General features: G+C 41.6%; 1 long non-coding RNA gene across 1 annotated transcript in view; it reads right to left on the bottom strand.

Moving 5' to 3' along the window:
• The window catches only part of Gm14664 (predicted gene 14664), a 64,377-nt gene that overhangs the window by 16,154 nt on the left and 28,540 nt on the right, over positions 1 to 19,683 (bottom strand). Inside the window, exon 2 of the long non-coding RNA NR_155291.1 lies at positions 18,009 to 18,175. This is a non-coding gene — a long non-coding RNA (predicted gene 14664). The remainder of the gene's footprint in view (positions 1 to 18,008; positions 18,176 to 19,683) is intronic.

The raw sequence follows: 19,683 nt of genomic DNA, 5'->3' as shown, positions 1-19,683 counted from the left end.
CACTAGCAAGATTTCGCTGAAAGGACCCAGTTATAGCTCTCTCTTGTGAGACTATGCCAGGGCCTAGCAAACACCGAAGTGGATGATCACAGTCAGCTATTGGATGGGTCACACGGCCCCTAATGGAGGAGCTAGAGAAATTACCCAAGGAGCTAAAGGGAACTGCAACCCTATAGGTGGAACAACAATATGAACTAACCAGTACCCGGGAGCTCTTGTCTTTAGCTGCATATGTATCAAAAGATGGCCTAGTCGGCCATCACTGCAAAGAGAGGCCCAGTGGACATGCAAACTTTATATGCCCCAGTACAGGGGAACGCCAGGGCCAAAAAGGGGGAGTGGGTGGGTAGGGGATTGGGGGTGGGTGGGTATGGGGGACCTTTGGGATAGCATTGAAAATGTAAATGAGGAAAATACCTAATTAAAAAAAAAGAATTATTCATAAAAAAAAAAGAATTGTGGAAAAGAGGGACAAAGACTGTTACAGGAACATCAGGAAAGTATGTCAGAAACAGAGAAAGATGAAAGAGCAGGAGCATGCAGAAAACAAAAACTAGAAAAGGAAAAGAAGAGACAAAAGGATAAAGGAAGAAAAAAAGGAAAGGAAAGGAAAGGAAAGGAAAGGAAAGGAAAGGAAAGGAAAGGAAAGGAAAGGAAAGGAAAGGAAAGGGAAGGATTGAGACATTAAGGTTCACGGTTTTGGGACAAGTTGCACCAAGCACCATTGGGAATTGAGGTTTGCAGAGGAATGGGGTTTTACTAAAAGGGGTTTTGCTGGTCTGGAAGTTAGTGAGAAATTGCATAGAAGATAAAGTTGTGGTGCAGAACTCCAGAGAGGTAATGAGGCGCTGAATCAGGTGAGAGAGGAGCGCTCTCAATTGGTTTGGGCAAGAGGGTCTGTTTGTATTTCCTCAGGATCATCGACAACAGCTGTGCATCCCAGAACGGCTGACCAGAGCAATTCAAAACAACCAGAGCTATGAGGACGTGGATATTCCTGTGGCTAGGAATGCTCCTGCTAGTGAGAACTGAAGAGCTACTTTGGGGAATTATGTCTGTGTTCCTGAAACCCATGCCATTGATGCATTCAAGTGTTTCCACAATTCTTTACATCTAATGCTTCACTACAATTGCCTTTTTTCTATGCTGCTTATATGTATGGTTGTTATGTGGGGTGAATGGTAGTTGCACTGATCCCTTGCCTCAGGGCTGATGGGAGCCCTGGGATGTATGCTTGTAATAGTGTGTGTGTTGTGTGTTTAGTGTATGTGTCGGATGTAGTGTGTGTAGGTCTGCACTTCTGCCATGGTGGCACAGGCCTTTGCCGCAGTGGAGGCGGGATAATCTCCTCAGATTTGGCTTGCTGCTCTAAAGAAATAATGCTGCATTATACCATGGGTTGCGAGGCTAAGCACTGCACAGAGGATAGCTTGCTGTTGGCATCCTGTGGAAGCCACGTCTGATTGCATGAAGGTTCAGTGTCCTAGTTCCCTTCCCCCAGGAAAAACGACACGGGAGCTGGCCAAGACCTCTCTGGGTGATGAGCCCAAGGGATGGTTTTGTGTAGGGCCCCTATGCTTGCACACTGGGGATCAGACCTCTACCTTCACCCATGAGGCTTGCTTGCTTGCAGCAATCAAAATTGGGCCATAGACTAATCAGTGTCCTGGCCTTCTGGTGTACCTGCTGCATGCAGACAGGACAATCTCCTCAAGTGTGGCTTAGCATGATAGAGAAGTAGTCAATGACGGATAAGACTCCCTGGGCGTGTCACCAACCTAAGACAGGGATCAAACCAATATGGTTTGTCTCCCAAGGACAGGTAAGGGGCATTGCCACAGGGGGCAATCTAAGACAGACATTCTCTCTGCCAAAAAAGAAAAAAGGGGGAGATGTGAGGAGCAGGTGTGGCAGCAGTCCCAAGATGCTGCCCGGGACTGCAGCTAAGTTTTATGACTTGCACCTGACTTCCTCATACACCTGAAAATAAGCCACGACCATCATGAGAGCTGTGCAGGTGCACCATGATGCTGGCGGTGTAAACAAGTCCATATTTGGTGGAGACATGCCCCTGCCACCCTGATTGGCTGAAGATGAGTGCCTGGTGAGGTGGCATGGCCTGCCGTGAGTGGATGGGGGCTGAGTGCATATAAGCAGTGCCAGTTTTGGGGCTTGGGGTCTTTCGCCTTAGCTATCAAGCTCTTCCAATAAACGTGTGCAGAAGAATCCTGTTGTGGTGTCCTCCTTGCTGGCGAGTCGGGTATCCACAGCTGGGTCCTCAGGTAATACTATGTCCAACTTTCTGAGGAACCGCCAGACTGATTTCCAGAGTCCTGTGTTCATAGCAGCCTTGCATGCTTCTTATTCAGTGTTTTGGGGCTCAAGCTGTTGTTAAGATGATGAGTTGATTTAATTTCTGCTGTTGTCAGCCTTCTATTCCTCCAGAGGCATCTGAGCTGGGTGAGGGGGGGTTAATTCAGAACTAACAATGTGTATACACTGACTCCTTTTCATAATATGGAGTACGAGGATCTTTGTAACACAGAATATCAACGTGTTCCATCTGTCCCTTCTGTCCACTATCAGAACCATGGATAATGGCCATTTAGAAAAGAGATTCAGATGAAGAAACATTTCTAGAGGGCTGTGTTAGGCATAAAATGGATCCCCAAAAATATCTATACAAGTCTTAGTTTGTATTTTACTGCTGTGAAGAGACATTATGACCATGGCAATTATTTCATAAAGGAAAACATTTCATTGAAGCTAGTTTACAGTTTCAGAGGTTTAGTCCATTATCACCATGGTGGGAAGCATGGCAGCATGCAGGCAGACATGGTGCCAGAGAAAGGGCTGAGAGTTCTATGTCTTGCAGCAAGCAGGAAGAGACTGAAACATGCATAAGTCTGTGTGGGCCGTTCCTATTCAAACAACCACAGGGTCCTAGTTTCCAGAACCTGTAACAAAGTGAGGAAATTGGGTTGCAGACAGAATTAAAGTTGGTTTTATTTGTATCTAAACTGCCCCTACTCCCAACCTCAACCCACCTTGTTTGTGAAAGGCTTGGTCCTCAATGAAGCATTGCTTAGAGGTGGGGAATTGGAAGGTGATAAGATTATCAGGGTTCTGCCCTCACCAATGGACTTATTCTATTCTCAGATTCATGGCTGCATGGGCTACCAGGAGCTTGGGGGAACTTTGGAAGATGGGGGACATTGTAGGAAATAGGTCACTGCCCTCTCTTTTTCCTCCCTTCCTGCCCTCTGCCTCTTCCTCCTTTCTCTCTGTCCTTGCTGGCTTCCCTCTCACCATGAATTTTTGCTTCACCACAGGTCAAGATACCATTGGGCCTAGTGAGCCTGGATTGAACCGTGGGCAGGATGAGCCTCAATAAATCATTTCTCCTTTAATTTCCCCAAGTATTTTGTCACAGCTCTGAAAAGCTAACCAAAGCTAATCAACCGACTTTGAGATGAGGTTATTCTGGAAGTTTCAAGTGTCCTGACATAGCTGTAAGTGTTTTTAAAAGTATAAGAGGGAGACAGTCTGTGTCAAAATTGACACTTGAAAAAGCCTGGCCTGGCCTGGCTGTCTATGAAAATGGAGAGGGTGTGATCAGGAAGTTCAGTAGCATCTAGATGTTAGAAAAGGCCAGGGGACAGATTGCCTCTACTACTCCTGAAGGAGTGCGGCCGTGCAGAATCCTTAACTTTATCTGAGTGATGTGTCTCACTTCTGCCCTCCAGAACACACCATGCTTATATTGCTGTGGTGATTTGTTAGAGCAACCACAAGTACAAAGCAGAGAGAAGATAGAAAAGGCTTCTGCCTGCTTTGTTCAGTGCTCCATGCACCCCCCCCCCATCCAACTGCAATGCCAGAGGGCCTCAAGGAGACTTGCACTGGTTTAGAGCAGAGGTGGAGAACTTCACACTGTCTCTAGCAACCTCTGTGCCATACAGTTCAAATTTGTGTCACCTCAGGAACCAGGCTCACAGTGACATAAAATGTTTTTTAGGAACTCCACCAGAAACTCAGGCTGGGAAAAAAAATGTGTCGTATATGTCTGAGACTATTACACAGAGATTGAAATTCCCCTCAACATACACATGAGTTTTGCTATGTAGCCCTTGTTGGCTAGCCCATAACTTGCCATGTGGACCAGGCTGGCCTTGAAGTGGTAACAATCCTCCTTCCTTTGCCTTCCATAAAGTGAGGTTATAGGCATGTGCCATCATGTGTGGCTTACAAAGAACACTGAAGAGTCGAAAATAATCTGATTTATTTATTTATTTATTTATTTATTCACTTTACACCCCCAAATCAGCATCCTCCCTCCTCCCAGTACCTGTCACACAGATCATCCTCTCATTCCCTCCTCTCCTTCTCCTCTGAGAAGGATGAAGCCCTTACTCCCACCCTGGCACATCAAGTCACTACAAAACTAGGCACATCCTGTCCCACTGAGACCAGAAAAGGCTGCCCAGCTAGGAGAATGGGGTCCACACACAGGCAACAGAGTTAGGGATAGTCCCCACTTCAGTTGTTGGGGAACCTGCATGAAGACTAAGAGGTATATCAGCTACATATGTGCAGGAGTCCTAAGTCTAGCCTGTGCTTGCTCTTTGGTTTGTGCTTTAGTCTCAGGTTAGTGGATTCTCTTGGTCTTCCTATGGAGTTCCTCTCCTTTTTTGGTCCTTCAAGCCTTCCCCCAACTCTTCCACTAGATTCCCCGAGCTCCATCTAATATTTGACTGTGGGTATCTGTATCTGTTTCCCTTGGCTACTGGGTGGAGCCTCTCAGAGGACAGTTACACTAGACCTGTGTCTGCAAGCATAATAGAATATCATTAATAGTGTCAGGGGTTGGCTCTCTCACATGAGATGTATCTCAGAAATTGGTTGGTTATTCCCTCAGTTTCTGCTCTATATTTGTCCCTGTACATCTTATAATCAGGACACATTTTGGGTCAAAGGTTTTGTGTGTGGGTTGCTGTCCTTATTTCTCCACTGGGAGTCCTGCCTGGCTACAGGAAGTGGCCACTTCAGGATCCATATTCCCCACTGCTAGGAGTCTCAGAGTCATCTCCATCGACTCCCTAGGGCCTTCCCTCCTTCCCTCTGACCGGAGTTCCATCATAGATTTTAATGTGAGATGAAATTATTTCAGGAAGATCACCTGCTAATTATTAGCTTGTCCTATGATGGCTCCAGATAACAGGTCTTAGAGATGCCCTCTACCTGCCCACCACCAAGTTCTATTCACCTGTTCTCCCTACACATGATTCCCCCCCCAACTTCTTCCCCTTCCCTCTCTCACCCAGTTCCCTCCCTCCATCCACACTGGATATCTTTTTTATTTCCCTTTCTGAGAAGGATTCAACCATCTTCCCTTTGACCCTTCTTGTTATCTGGCTTCTTTGGTTCTATGGATTGCAGTCTAACTAACCTGATTTTTTTTAAGTGGAATAAAACAGGTAAAAGATTTGAATGGACACCTTACTAGCACGAGCATGCACACGCACACACACACACACACACACACACACACACACACACACAAACCCAGGGTTGGGATTTATCTATGTCTACTATATATAACCTGTATATTTAATTTCCTAACATTGCAGGTAGAATATAATGCACTCCACTCCACGTGCCATCAGGGAAATGAAAATACAATGTTATACAGCAGAGCACCTACTAGAGTGAGCAACAGCAATCCTAGTGAGACTATGAAGCAATACCAACTTTGTTTTCATTGTTGCTGAGAAAACAACATGGTGTAAGCACTTGGAGAGACAGTTCAGTGATATCTTATGCAGCTGATCATAGCCTTGGCATATGGATCAGCAATCATACACTTGGAAGCTAACCAGATGAATTTAAAAATTTATGCCCAGGTACAACCCTTCACATAAACGTTTGAAGCAGCTGTCACATGTTTATCAGAGAGTTGCCACAATTCAGTTTAAAAAGTATAAGTGAGGAAATGTAAAAGAAACTGTGGTACATCCAGACAATGGAATATTATTCAGTGCTTAAAAGCAATGAGCTCTCTAGCCATGACAGCACATAAAATCCAAATTAGTGCTGCCCATGTGCACTGTTGGACTATCCACTAAAACATGATTAACTTACTAGGGGCCATGCCCCCCTTTAACACCACCAACTGCCAATAACTCTTCAACTAGGGGTGAAAGTTGACTCCTTCCCCCCTGTTAACAGCCACCAACTGTCAATAACTCTTCAACTAGGAGTGAGGGCTCCTTGCCCCTCCTCGATTCATGCAGTAATTTTGACTGACTTGATTGTGTGCCAGTCTTGTGCAGGCAATCACAGTACAGTGCACTTTCTACTCTGTTTTTTTTTTTTCTGAAACATGAAACTGTTTAAAGACTAATGATTTTTCTAAAAGGAATGTTATGCATTTAGTCTAAACTGATGTTTAGCAATGACTATTTCAGATAATCTTGCTCAAGTTTTTAGTCCAAATGCATCCTTAGGTCAAGGTCACTGAATGGCCTCTGGTTTGGAATCATTGTTTTCGTTTGCCCTTTTCTGTTGTTATACAGACCATGACCAAAAGCACCTTGGCGAGGGAAGATTTTGTTTGACTTACCCTTCCATGTAAAAGTCCATAACTGGGGAAAGCTAAGGCAGGAACCATAAAGGCTAGAGGCTGTAAAGAAGTGCTTCTCATTGGTTTGCTCTCCATGGCTTGCTCAGCCTGTTTTTGTATACCATCCAGGACCATCTGCCCTGGGGAAGCACTGGCCCCAGTGACCTGGGTCTACCCACCAAACAACCATTAATTAAAAAAACAAAACAAAACAAAACAAAACAAACACACACACACACACACACAAAACCCCTACAGAGTTGCCTACAGACCAATCTGATAGAGGAGAATCTTCCTCTTTCCAGATGACCCTGGCCTGTGTCAGGTTGACCTGGGTATGGGACTAACTATCACAATCTGCTCCTTCTGCAAACCTTTGATTTGGGGAGTTTGCACAGAAGGACTTTTTATTTGCCCCTATACTTGTAGTGCCTAAGAGAAGGAAGTCAGTCATAGTGTGGATTGGAAAATCAAAACATAAATATTTGAGTGTGGCTTGCACATGTAGAGGTTTTAGATGCCACTCCAGCATGACTAGTTGAGTGCTCTTTCTCTCACCAGTTGCTAGTCTACAAAATGAGAAAAATAGAGAATATTTGGTCTGCCTACTCCATGGGGCTATTGTGAGTATAAGTGATAAAATTCATATAAACCAACATTTTAAAATTTAAATGAATAGCTTCTAATCTAGGATAAATGTTTACTGATTTTTAAATTTATATTATAAGATACTGGTCATTCCAATGAGGTAGAGACTAGACTAATTCATGCTAGAGGCTGGAGGTCACTTTTCATGAGTATAAAAAGGTATAGAAGACAGTGAAGACTCCCAACTTAAAGCGCAAGTCAATATCTTCAACAAAATTATAGAAGAAAACTTCCCTAACCTAAAGAAAGAGATGCCAATGAACATACAAGAAGCCTACAGAACTCCAAATAGACAGTACCAGAAAAATTCCTCTGGTCACATAATAATCAAAACACCAAATGCACTAAACAGAAAAAGAATTTTAAAAGCATAAAGGGAAAAAGGTCAAGTAACATATAAAGGCAGACCTATCAGAATTACACCAGACATCTAACCAGAGACTATGAAAGCTAGAAGATTCTGGGCAGATGTCATATAGACCCTAAGAGAACACAAATGCCAGACCAGGCTACTATACCCAGCAAAACTCTCAAATTACCATAGATGGAGAAAACAAGATATTCCATGACAAAACCAAATTTACACAATATCTTTCCACAAATCCAGCCCTACAAAAGATAATAGATGGAAAACACCAACAAAAGGAGTGAAACTACACCCTAGGAGAAGCAAGAAAAGTAATCTTTCAACAAACCTACACAAACATAATTCCACCTCTAACAAGAAAATTAACAGGAAGTAACAACCACTTTTCCTTAATATATATACATATACATATATACATATATATGTGTGTGTATATATATATATGTGTGTGTATGTATGTATGTGTGTGTATATGTGTGTGTATGTATGTATGTGTGTGTGTATATATGTGTGTGTATATAGATAAATAGATATAGATATAGATATAGATATAGATATAGATATAGATATAGATATCCCTCTCTCCCTCTCTCCCAAGACAGGGTTTCTCTGTGCAGTACTGGCTGGCCTGGAACTCACTCTGTAGACCAGGCTGGCCTTGAACTCAGAAATCTGCCTGTCTCTGCCTCCCAAGTGCTGGGATTACAGGCATGTGCCACCACTGCCCGGCTCCTTAATATCTCTTAATGTGAAAAATAATATTACAAATATATCCTAATTGATTGAAATTCAAAAATATGAGGAATTAGAAATTTGTCAGCTATCATCCTGTAGTCTCATTAATTTGGTATTGGGAGAAACAGGTCCAATATTGTACACTCCATATACACCTTCTGCTTGTTTGTACGTGACAGGGTCTTGCTGTATGCCACATAATGATCTTGAAATCATGCTTCCCCTATCTCAGCCTCTCTATTAGGATTGTTTATTTGATGTTTTTACACTACACTATGGTTTTCAGAACAGCTTACATATTTCAAAATTATTTTACAGCCGAAAGAAATGTAGACAATTAATTTGGGAGGTGGCTTGTAAGAGAACAACAAAGAGTGAGACAGAAGGTATTTATATATATATTGATATTTATAATTATTGTATCAATTTTGAAGAAAATGACTTTATAAGTTACTCTTATTCTGAGATGAATGCTTTTCAAAATCATCACAGCCAATGAACCAGAATCTTACCCTCATCTAACATCTGTGCCACCCTCCAAGCAGAACCATTGTTCATTGAAACAGTAGAAGAACAACTTCGTGGACAGACCATCTTAATCACTCAACTCAAATAGCTTTTACTTTAGCAGGAAATATGTATCCAAAAATCATGCCTACAATTCATTCCTTGGCGCAGCAGAACTGTCAACTCTTACCTTATCTACTATCAAGTCTAAATGGATCAAGAACTCCACATAAAACCAAAGACATTGAAACTTAGAGGGAAAAATGGGGAAGAGACTCGAAGATATGGGCACAGGGGGGAAATTTCTGAACAAAACACCAATGGCTTGTGCTGTAAGTTCAAGAATCAACAAATGGGACCTCATAAAATTGCAAAGCTTCTGTAAGGGAAAGGACACTGTCAATAATACCAAAAGGCCACCAACAGATAGGGAAAGGATCTTTACCAATCCTAAATCAGATAGGGGGCTAATATCTAATATATATATATATATATATATATATATATATATATATATATATATATATATATATATATAGAGAGAGAGAGAGAGAGAGAGAGAGAGAGAGAACTCAAGAAGTTGGACTCCAGAGAACCAAATAACCTTATTAAAAATGGGGTACAGAACTAAACAAATTTTCAACTGAGGAATACTGAATGGCTGAGAAGCACCTAAAAAATATGTTCAACATCCTTAGTCATGAGGAAAATGCAAATCAAAACAACCCTGAGAATCCACCTCACACCTGTCAGAATGGCTAAGATCAAAAACTCAGGTGACAGCAGATGCTGGTGAGGATGTGGAGAAAGAGGGACACTCCTCCATTGCTGGTGGGATTGCAAGCTCATACAATCACTCTGGAAATCAATTTGGCAGTTCCTCAGAAAATTGGACATAGTACTACTGGAAGATCCAGCAATACCACTCCTGGGCATATACCTAGAAGATGCTCAACTTGTAATAAGGACACATGCTCCACTATGTTCATAGCAGCCTGATTTATAATAGCCAGAAGCTGGAAAGAACCCAGATGTCCCTCAACAGAAGAATGGATACAGAAAACGTGGTACATTTACACAGCAGAGTACTACACAGTGATTAAAAACAATGAATTTATGAAATTCTTAGGCAAATGGATGGCTCTAGAGGATATCATCCTGAGTGAGGTAACCCAATCACAAAAGAACACACACGATATGCACTCACTGATAAGTGGATATTAGCCCAGAAACTCAGAATACCTAAGATACAATTTGCAAAACACATGAAACTCAAGAAGAAGGAAGACCAAAGTGTGGATACTTCATCCTTTCTTAGAAGGCGGAACAAAATCCCCACAGAAGGAGTTACAGAGACAAAGTTCAGAGCAGAGACTGAAGGAATGACCATCCAGACACTACCCCACCTGGGGATAAACAACCACCAAACCCAGACACTATTGCAGATGCCAACAAGAGCTTGCTGACAGGAGCCTGATATAGTTGTCTCCTGAGAAGCTCTGCCAGTGCCTGACATATACAGAAGTAGATGCACAGAGCCATCCATTGGATGGAGCACAAGGAGCTAGAGAAAGGACCCAAGGAACTGAAGGGGTCTGTAGCCCCATAGGAGGAACAACAATGTGAACTAACCAGTATCCCCAGAGCTCCCGGATACTAAACCACCTATCAAAGAAATCTCACGGTGGGAATCATGGCTTCAGCTACATATGTAGCAGAGTATGGCCTAGTCAGCCATCAATGGGAGGAGAGGCCCTTGGTCTTGTGAAGGTTATATGTCCCAGTGTAGGGGAATGCCAGGTCCAGGAGGTGGGAGTGGGTGGGTTGGTGAGCAGGGGGAGGGGGAAGGGTTAGGGGATTTTTGGAGAGGAAACTAGGGGTGGGGGATAACATTTGAAATGTAAATAAAGAAAATATCTAATTAATTTTTTTTTAGTTTTTAAAGAATATCATAAAAAACAAAAGGTATTGCAGGTTTTGAAGGGGGAAGCTCTCCGGGAGGAGTTGGGGTACAAAAGGGAAAGAAGAATGTGATGTAAGTCTATTTACTCAAAATATGTTTTTAAATGTTAACAAATTCAGATAAATTGAAATTATGTATCTTTTCTCATCAGAATGCAATAAAACTAAAATCAAAAGTTTAAAACAACAAAGTAATACTGAGACAAAGTATAGATGTCCATGAAGTTAGTATTCAATAGAAATTATCCTCAAACTGACTGATTAATATAATCCTAAGTTCTCAGCATACATATTTTTCTGGCAGAATTTGATAAGCTGACTCTAAAATTTAGGTAAGTGCTCTCTTCAGCAGCACATATACTAAAATTTAGGTAAAAATTTAGCAGATACACAAAATATCTCAAAAAAGAACAGCAAAATTCGACAACATGCTTATATAAAATGGAGTGTGGAGGCACATTAGCAAGTAGAAATACAACAGTTGATAATAGTCATCCATTGTCAATGACTAGAACAGGACAGTCAGAATGGATTCATAACTAGAATGCTCATATTAACATAGTCAGCAGCTGCCAGTGGGCCCTGCAGCATGAATTCATACCAACCAATGCCAAAAACCTTTCCTTCCTCAGTGTCCTTTTATTTGGGCTGCTTTCAGAGATGTTGGCCACATTTCGGTTGGTCTCCCTTAATCTATTATGAGAATCAACACCCACACAGCCATAGACAGAGACATAACACACACACACACACACACACACACACACACACACACACACACACACACATTTTAAAGAAATAAAAAGTAGGAGCTGAAAAGAAATAGGTCCATAGTTGAGAACTTAGTGTTCTTGTAGAGAAGTAGAAATCAGTTCCAGGCAGCTGCACTAGATAAATAGCAACCACTTGCAAGTTCAGGTCCAGGGGCTCTGACACCCTCTTCTGAACTCCAGTGGCAGCTGCACTCAAATGTGCACATACCCACATACACAAATAAATACACACAAATTTAAAAAGATAAAATAAAAAGACTATATGTACTGGCTGGTTTTGTGTGTCAACTTGAAACAAGCAGGAGTTATCACAGAGAAAGGGGCTTCAGTTGAGGAAATGCCTCCATAAGATCCAGCTGTGAGGCACTTTCTCAATTAGTGATCAAGGGGGAAAGGCCCCTTGTGGGTGGGAACATCTCTGGGCTGGCAGTCTTGGTTCTCTAAGAGAGCAGGCTGAGCAAGCCAGGGGAAGCAAGCCAGTAACATCCCTCCATGGCCTCTGCATCAGCTCCTGCTTCTTGACCTGCTTGAGTTCCAGTCCTGACTTTCTTTGGTGATGAACAGCAATGTGGAAGTGTAAGCTGAATAAATCCTTTCCTCCCCAACTTGCTTCTTGGTCATAACATTTTGGGCAGGAATAGAAAACCTGAGTAAGACACTATACCTGACAAGTTTTCATCCACTGAATGAAACTGACCACTGACTTCAGCTTTTTTTTTTTAATCTATCACTGCATTGAGGCAGAGGCACACTTCCAATGGCTGTGATATGCACATCCATTAACTCACACTTAGATGTTCTTAGACTATTAAGAAAACTCTGCAAAAGGCTTCAACAATATCCAAAGTCCTAGATACTCAGCGAGTGGCAGAGATTCACTCACTGAAGCAGAATGCACAAATATAATAGGTCTCAGAAGTTGCCCAACATTAGGAGTACCCAGATAGCAGCCAGCAAGCACCTCCCTCCCAATCCCCAAATATAACCCCATGTCTCTCTGTTTCTGTCTCTCTGTCTGTCTCTCTCTCTCTCTCACACACACACACACAAACACAATGATTTAAATGCCTTAGAAATTACCTAAAATTATGTGCAGATGATTCTCTAGAATTTAAAATTATTACAAATGTCTTTTTGTTTTTCCCATATTTCCAAAATTATAAAAATGCCCTAACAACATAAAAAAAAAGAATTGATCAGAAATAAAGAGATCCCAGCTCAGTTGCTAAGCATCTGTGTGAGCTTCAACGGGGCTCATTCTCTATCTGGGTCTCACTTCCATCATATGTAAAACCAGGCGGCTGCATTGTGGTACCCATAACATAACAATTTGAATCTGTGCACAATTTGTATACTTTCTAGTGTGATGGAATTACATTGCACATACCCGAGAATGACCACAAGGTGGCAGAATGTGTTCATCTAACGCATGGTTCTCAATAAATTCTACGTATTTTGCCTTAGACTAAAAGACTCATTTTCACATTTCACACATTTCAAAAACGACCATAATAGCCCTACCAAAACAGTAAGGCTTGTGTTATCAGAGAAATTTATCAGAGATATGTATGTAACCTCTCTGCCCATAATTAACACTTCCTCTCAGCACTACATTTTTTATTTTCTTCAGTAAGTCTTCACTTGTGTCATATTTGTTCCTTAAATCCAAAGTTGACCTATCATTCAAGAACTAGTCAAACTCTTTAACAATACCAATAACAATGACAGAAATATCACATGGTACCCCATTGTGTTAATCAGCCTTCCCTTACTATATAAATGCCAGAGACAGTGAATGTGTACTGTTTGAAGGTTTCAGTTGATGGCCAATTGGCCTTGATGTCTTTTGCAACTGTGATGAAGCAGGACATCATGGAGCAGCATGTGGTGGAGCAGGCACTTACTTTGTGGCCAAGATCTGAAAGCAGAAAAAGTTCAAGGGCCAGGTCCCACTCCCTCCTTCAAAGGCATTCCTCCAGTAACCAAAAGACCTCCTACCAGGCTCAAGCTTTTATAGATTCCATACCCTCCCAATAGCTGGAAGCTGTGCACCAAGCTTTTAACACACAGGCCTTTGGAGATTACTCCAGACCCAAACATTAATATACAAAATCAACATATGTTAATAAAACATAAGGATTTCAGAATAATAATCTCTAGAAAGAAACATAAAAGGACTTACTTGAATGTAACTGTATTAATATACTGAAGGATACAAACCATGGTAAGGCTGGACCATGCTTTGGAAGAGTTCGTTTTCTAGAGCTTTATCTTAATCTAATCTAATTTTCTTCCTAACACTGGAAAATATCAATCTAATCATTCACTGGCGCAAGTAGATGGGTAAGATTAGTCTTTAGAAAAATATTAAGATATTAATATTAAGATAGCAACATGCATGCCCTATAAAAGTATCAAAACATTTTTATTGCAGTCATTGGAACAGGGAAGATACAGTGAAGCCGCAGCAGCGCAACCACTATGACTGGCTTTTACCATGTGGCCCAGGGATCCACACTCAAGATGCACATGCGTGTCCAGCAAGCACTTTAATGGCTAAGTCATATTCCTAGGCATTGAATGGTATTTTTTAATGCAAAAATTCTATGATAATTATGAAAAATGCTTTTCTTCTATGTGCCCTCTATATACTTTAGTTTCCGTTTTCTAAAGAAGATCATATGGTGTCATATGGTGTAAATAGCCTATGTTGTCCAGAGACCAGGTTGATGTGTGTGCCCTGTGCTGGCCGCAGAAGGCTATTGATAGTGTCTGACGCCCATGCACAGCAGATGGCTGTGCTGATGTCCGTAGTCTGTACTGCCACCAGAGTCCATGGTATGTGCTGAAACAAGAAGCCTTGTGGATGTCCATGGTCCATGCTCCCACTGACCATAAAGGACAAGGAAGTGACTTTCGCAGAGGTATCAACAATTACAGACTCACAGTGGAGAATGAGAGACATAGAAGGCTTCTGTGACAAACTCTCCCCACTACACTAACCCACCCCCTAAATGAAATAGCCTTGGCAGTAAGGCCCTGAAAAGAACTCTTAAAAGTTGTGATAAGGATGCTGAAGTGTATCTCTTTTCCCAATATGTGTGGGTGGGGGTGGGGAAAAGCTAAGTTTTCCTTGAGCAGCAGGTCACTTGAAGTTTTACCATGCTCCAGTGGTGTATGGGCAACACAAACTGGACTTCGTATGATTTCTCCATCTCCTCCTTTTTTCGGAGGAGGTCATAAGGGTTGGAGGAGAGTGGACCCGAGAGTATTAGGAAGTGAGTGTGATCAGGGTGCATTATGTGAAATTCCCAAGTAACCAACAAAAATATTATGTTGAAAGAATAGTATAGTAGAGTCACAGTAACTGTTTAAAAAATTATTCGACTAAGAAAACATAAAACTGGAAAACAATTCAAAACATAAAACTTGAAAACAATTCACTTTTTTCCAAATCATGCATTATATACAGGACCCAGGTATTAACTGAGCCATCATTAGAGGCTGAGGCATCTGAGACCCTGTCTACACTGTCTCAGGGGAGGTAAATGCATGATCACAGGAGAAGGAAAAAAAGAAACACAAAAAAGACATTGGCTAGAGGTTTGTAAGGCAGAGGTTGAAAGGCAGGTAGGGAAAGGCTGAGGATGCTGGTACATGTGTTTGGCACCTTGGGACCTCTGACTTTAGGCTCATTAAAAGGCTAAATGATTTCTTGGAAGCTTTTAATCTGCAGTTCTGGATATATTGACCCTGTTGTATAGCCAATGGCTTTGGTGGGATCATTATAACATACCCATGACACAACGGAAAAACTGTTGTCTCCACTTTACACATGCAAAGAGCAAGGTCCAGGCTGGATTAAGCAAAAAAAAAAAAAAACACACACACACACACACACAGGAAAATGAGCTCCGCCAGTCCTTAGTGGGTGATAGGACTATGTTCAAGTAGCTAAGGTCAAAATTTCTTTTCTTTCTTTGTTATTTTCTGAGACAGGTTTTCTCTGTGTAGTCCTGGATGTCCTGAAATACATGCTGTAGATGTGGCTGGCCTTGAACTCAGGGATCCACCTATCTCTGCCTCCTGGATGATATATATATATATCAAGATCAAAGTTTCTTAGCCTAATGCTTTGTCACATAGGACTGCAGAGTCACCAAGATGAGAGAATTCACTCAAGACTGGTCATGACATTTTGTTGTCTTGACTTACAATTGCTTCTGAGGAGCACAAGGGTGGGTGCTGTGGTTCTGTAGGTCTCTCAGGTTAGTTTCCCATTCACCCAACTGCTCTTTCCCCGATTCTGCTCATACAATTTAAGATTTCATTTCTACATTTATCTTGACGCCTCATTGTTACTGCAATGTCTTTCTCAGCATAAAATGATCCCAATACAAATATTAATATAAATGTCCAGGATTTTTGGAATTTTTGTAACAAAAGATTTTTCCATTATACCAAAAGAATAGTGTGAAATTCCTGACACTGGTTTAAAATTTTACCTGTGAAAGATTTGGCTCCTGAGATCTTGGATGAGACTGGCACAGACCATATCCTCTTGGTACTGCCTGTGTGCACTTGCTATCATAATTGGAATGTCATCACTTCTGTTGCTCAAAAATTATGGTCAAAACTGGGGACACTACTCAGGTGATAGAATGCTTGCCCAGCAAGAATGAGGCTCTGTATGCTATCCCCCAGCGTTATATAAAACGTAGTAGGATGTTGTACACCCAAAGATAATCCTAGCAATTGAGAAATGAAGTCAGCATCAGCAGTGAAAGTCATCCTCAGATAGGAGTTCTCTCTCTCCGGAGTTACACGTGACGCTGCCTCAAAAACACATAGTTAGCTTTGGCAGAATATGACGAGGACATTCAAGAATTCTTCTAAACAACCGTGCATCCAGTAAAACCACTATTTCCTAAAAAGCAGACAGCAGAGGTCAGCAAAGCCCATTCTACTTTTTCTCCCGAGGAGAGAAAGGCCGGGCTTTGACTTTCATGTTGCCGATTTCAGACCCTTTTGCAGCCCCATCCTTCCTCTCAAGGCTCTACATAATAATTGAAAGATGGGCTCTCCTGGATAGAAAGAATGAACCCTAATCAGCCAGTATTACTAAATGAGCAGAAACAAAGCCATGGCTTTGGGGATGGTGCAATAAACACAAACACCACAACAGGCTTCCAGAGACATTATTTTGAAATGAATACGCTTCGCTCAGAGTTGATCAGAAACAGGTGATATAATACACAAACAAACACAAAGCACATATACGATATGTATCACACTTGACTAAGAAGACTGCAATTAAGGGCAGCTATTTAAAACTATAATTGATAATTTTTAAGTAAATATACCCTTGGAACCAAATGCAGATGGCAAACCCACTATACGGCTGACCCCTGGGCATGAAGAAGAAATAAACAGGAGGTACATTCCATGCTGTTAATTATTTTCACTGCTACAGTTGTTTGCTATATAATACAGGTCAAGGGGTTAGCCTGAAGCTTCTCCTAATATATTAGTAAATAAATTTGAACAGATTTTAATTTGCTAATGGAAAGGTCTGGGCCAGTTGCAAATAAGAGGCTACTTTGTCTCCCTCATTAGCATGCAACCAGGCCTATCTTTCCCATTCATACAAAATGTTACATTTCCATAAAGTGTAGTGTAATTTGTCAGGAAAAAAAAATCTGGGAACTATATTAGAATAAAGATAAATTTGTATCATGTGGTCATCCTCCACATAGAGTCTTTATGATAATTGCATGTCTAACACCTGCCTCTAAATAATACTGCCTGCCAAATAATGCCACTCAGAATCTTCATAGTATGTAAAAATGACCGAGAATAAAGCAGCTATTCCTCTGGATGCGTTTCTGTGTGTTTATACTTAAGAGCTATAGCCTTTATTGCTATTCAGTAGCATGTCCCAGGTTTTGTTTAGACCATGACTCGCTTTCCTTGAGGACTTAGGATCCTTCTGAAAGCTGGTATTCAAATACCAGGACAAATCACTGCTTGCTCTCTAACAAAAGCCCCAGAGCTTGAGGTAAAATGACCACATTGTCCATCATTTAATCAATTTGTATTCAGTGTCCCTCCCTCCACCCTAACCCTATTTCCACAGTCATTTACTTGATACACTAAAAACAATAACCAAAATTTTTAGGATTAGCCTTTCAGACTAAATCTGGTAAAGAACCCACATTCAAAACTTTGGAATCGATCTATTCTTTCTTTCTTTTTTGTCTTTTTTTGTTAGAGAAAATGTCTTACACAGCACAGGCTGGCCTTGAACTCATAGGGAAGAATGGCCCTAAACTATCGATCCTCTTGCCTTCACCTTCTCAATGCTGAAATGACAGGCCTGTACGACAACACTTACTTTATGGACTTCTGTGGTTCTGGGACTATTCATGAAGTGCAGAGATTGAAGCCAGGAATTCTTGCATGTAAGGCAAGCATTTTCCCACCTGAGATCATTCGCAGCACTAGAAAACAAATCTTAAAATATCCCTTCTCTCCATTCTTCCTTATGGTGAGCGACTTGACCTAGGAGGGAGGGAAAGAGAACAGGCCTGTACCCTTGCTTGCCCATCATCCCCAAAGCATCCCTCAGGGGCAGACTAAAGAAAGCCAGGTAAACTGACAGGCTCCTCAGTCAAACTTTAGGGCTCAGAAAGAGATATTGTGTACAAGAACCTAACAGAGTCAGGGAAGAGCAACAGTGGTCTCTTTAAAAGAGAACTTCAACTGAAGCTGAGGGAGCATGTCACCCTCCAGGATGATGGCACAGAAAAGCAGCAACAGGAAAAAAAATCTAAGAAAGCCAGTCATGTAAGGCCTGACAGAAAAAGCCCCTGAACTACACTTGCGTGGGCTTTTATTCCTTCATTTGGTTGGTAATTTAAATCTGCATTTTCTGACCAAAACTCTCAAACACATATATCATACTAGCCTAATACTCTGTAGTTTTAGGAAGCACTCTGCATATTCTTGCTGGATGAGATGTTTACTACAGCCCTGTGCAATTGGTAGGTGCAATGACTAACACAGCAGGGAGTTGGGTACTAGCCCAAAGATCACAAATTCCAAGCTCTCCACTGTCCTATGTCTCCAAAATGAAATATCTGAGAGTCCTTCCATAACCCAGAAGTGCTTCTCCACATCTTCCTCAGCCTTAGCTAAGTCCCCAAACAACTCTGCATCCCCCAACCCTCTTCTCTCAGCAAAGTGCATGCCTCTTATGCAGGGATGGGAAGGGATGTGTTTAGTTTTCCTGTTGATGAGCTCCTTGTGGGTAGAAGAGGAGCTGTAACTACCCCTTCATTTCTCAAAGATCTGACCCTATGCAGGTACAACCTAGTGATCTCTGGAATGACTAGCTAAGGTGCTGAAGTGGATTCACCTAAATCCCCAATATGGATGGTACAGCAGAACTTGAAATCCCCTGCTATTTGACCAAAGTGCAACTCAAAGAGAAGCGGGGTGGTGGGGGGCAGGGGGAAGAACCCTGTGCCTGTCTAGATTCTCCTAAAGGAGTCAGGCATCTTGCCCCCATCACTCTGTAGTTTTGGTGTCCTACTAAAAGACCACCTTGCAAGGGACCAAATTTAAAAAGACAAGCAAAAGAATAAGATAATGATTTTGTACTTAATAACCGCAACAGAGATACAATAATTAAAGAGGTCCAGGTAACAAAACGCTATTCTACTCAACAAGCACAGGCCCCATTCATGATGAGTACTCAGCCACTCACCTGCTATTCTATGCAAAAATTGAGGACCTTATTTTTAATACTCTCAATCAATACATTTCTGGAGTACTGTCATCTTCACATTGAAGAAGTGCAGTCCATTTTCAAAAGAAATAATTGCAGGCCACAATAGCAGAAGACACCTGTTTGGAGTACTGGAATCTTTTTAGCCGTTGTCCCCTCAGAAAATCTCATAATAAAATGCCAACAGGAAATTGACTGCTGGGCTAATGTGCACTGAGAGCCGTCCTCCAAAACCTGCTGCTGATCTATTAAGTAGCTAGCTGTTACCTGTCATATAGAC

Source organism: Mus musculus, chromosome X (genome assembly GCF_000001635.26).
Source record: "Mus musculus strain C57BL/6J chromosome X, GRCm38.p6 C57BL/6J".
NCBI classification, from domain to species: domain Eukaryota; kingdom Metazoa; phylum Chordata; class Mammalia; order Rodentia; family Muridae; genus Mus; species Mus musculus.
The sequence above is the reverse complement of the archived record's forward strand: the minus strand, read 5'-3'. Positions and strand labels throughout refer to the sequence as shown.